The sequence below is a fragment of the Pongo abelii genome, chromosome 16, assembly GCF_028885655.2.
Source record: "Pongo abelii isolate AG06213 chromosome 16, NHGRI_mPonAbe1-v2.0_pri, whole genome shotgun sequence".
Taxonomy (NCBI): Eukaryota; Metazoa; Chordata; class Mammalia; order Primates; family Hominidae; genus Pongo; species Pongo abelii.
In genome coordinates, this window is record NC_072001.2 from 2,810,571 (window position 1) to 2,813,070 (window position 2,500).

The following is a 2,500-nucleotide window of genomic DNA, read 5'->3' on the forward strand; positions in this document are numbered from 1 at the left end:
TGGGTTGTCTTCTGACTCTGTCGCGGTCGATGCGGGGACACGTTTTGGGGAGGCGTTTCTGTGGGGTTGGGGGAGAGGGGCTGCGTTTTCGGCCTCGGGAAGGGCTTCTCGACTCACGGTTTCGCTTTGGCGGTCCACGGGCCGCCCTGCCAGCCGTCCGGATCGGTCTCGCTGACGTTCGCGACGGTCGTCGGGCTCCATCTGGCGGCCGCTGTTAGATCGTGCTCTTGGCTTCCGGAGCTGCGGTGGCAGCTGCCGAGGGAGGGGACCGTCCCCGCTGTGAGCCAGGCAGAGCTCCGGAAAGCCCGCGGTCGTCAGCCCGGCTGGCCCGGTGGCGCCAGGGCTGTGGCGCGTCGCTTGTGAGTCAGAGCTCTGGCGTGCAGGTTTATGTGGGGGAGAGGCTGTCGCTGCGCTTCTGGGCCCGAGCCGGGCCGTGGGGCCGCCCGGGCCGGTCGACCAGCGCGCCGCAGCTCCCGAGGCCCGAGCCGCGACCCGCGGGGACCCACCGCGCGTGGCGCGGGAGGGCGGGGACGCCCTTCCCGGCTCGGTCGCGGGCCCGCGCGCGTCCTGGCCGTCTGAGGCGGCGGCCGAATATGTTTCCGGGTCCCCGTGGGGAGCCGGGGACCGTCCTGCCCCCGTCCCCCGCGTGCCGGGGAGCGGTCCCCGGGCCGGGCCGCGGTCCCTCCGCCGTGATCCTTTCTGGCGAGTCCCCGTGCGGAGTCGGAGAGCGCTCCCCGAGCCCTCGTGCGGCCCGGGAGGTCACACCTGGCCGGCCTTCGGTCCCTCGTGTGTCCCGATCTCACGGGGGGCCGGCCGAAACTGCTTCCGGGCCTCGCTCTGGAGACACGGGCCGGCCCGTGCGTGTGGCACGGGCGGCCGGGAGGGCCTCCCTGGCCCGGCGCCGCTCCCGCGTGTGTCCTGGGGTCGACCAGGGGGCCCCGGGTGCTCCGTGTCTGGCTGCGATGGTGGCGATTTTGGGGACAGATGTCCGTGTCGTGGGTGTCCTGGGCCGGCGGCGTGGTCGGCGATCGGGCCTCCTGCCCCCGGGGGAGATATATCTTTCGCTCCGAGTCGGCATTTTGGGCCACCGGGTTATTGCTGACACGCTGTCCTCTGGCGACCTGTGTCGCTGGAGAGGTTGGGCCTCTGGATGCGTGCGGGACTCTGGCCCACCGCTGACCCGGCTAGCCGGCCCTGCTCCCGCTCGAGCCGCCTGCTGCTGGGGCCCGCGGGCCTGCTGCTCTCTCGCGCGTCCGAGCGTCCCGACTCCCGGTGCCGGCCCGGGTCCGGGTCTCTGACCCACCCGGGGGCGGCGGGGAAGGCGGCGAGGGCTACCCTGCCCCCTTGCGCTCTCCGCCGCGGGCACCCGGGGCGGCCGTGACAACCCCACCCCCGTCGGCTCCGTGCCGTGCGTGTCAGGCGTCCTCGTCTCCGCTGGGTTGTCCGCCGCCCCTTCCCCAGAGCGGGGGACGGCCGGGGCCGATCGGCTCGCTCGCCGGCCGGCTGGCCGACTCCCCGCTCCCGGGGGCTCTTCCGTGATCGATGTGGTGACGTCATGCTCTCCCGGGCCGGATCCGAGCCGCGACGGGCGAGGGGCGGACATTCGTGGCGAATGGGACCGTTCTTCTCGCCCCGCCCGCGGGGGCCCCTTGCCTCTCCTCCGTCCGCCTGCCGGTGGTGCGTTGGGAAGGCGTGGGGTGCGGAACCCGGCCTGACCTGGCTGTCCCATCCCCGCTCTCCGCTTCGCGGGGTGGGTCGGCGGGGTCCTCTGACGCGGCGGGCATCCCTCGCTCTCGCCTCCCGCGGTCGTCGACTTGCGGGCGGGCCCCCTCCGCGGCGGTGGGGGTGCCGTCCCGCCGGCCCGTCGTGCTGCCCTCTCGGGGGGTTTCGCGCGAGCGTTGGCTCCGCCCCGGCCTTTGCGGTGCTCCTGGAGCGCTCCGGGTTGTCCCTGAGGTGCCCGAGGCCGAGCGGTGGTGTGTCGCTCCCACCCCCGGCGTCCCCTCCTCCGGTGTCCGCGCGTGGGTCCCGAGGGGAGCCCGTCGGCGTGGGGTTCGAGGCGGTCGAGTGAGATGAGATGCGCGCCCCTCCCGCGCGGGGAAGGGCGCCGCCTGGTCCGGCGAGCGCACGTCCCGTGCTCCCCTCTGGTGGGTGCGCGAGGGCCGTGTGAGCGATCGCGGCGGGCTCGGGCCGGTGACGCGTGCGCCGGCCGGCCGCCGAGGGGCTGCCGTTCTGCCTCCGACCGGTCGCGTGCGTGGCTTTGCCTCGGAAGCGACGCAGGAGGCGGGTGGACGGGGGGGGCCTTGTGAGCCTGCCGGGCCCCCGCCCTGACCGCGAACGCTCGAGGTCGCCGCAGGCGCGCTTCTCCTCGTACCGCAGGCCCCCTCCCTTCCCCGGGCGTCCCCGAGCGCCTCTGCGGGCCCGACGAGGGGCGACTGGCGGGTGGGGAGTGTGACCCACCCTCGGTGAGAAAGCCTTCTCTAGCGATCTGAGAGAGGTGTGC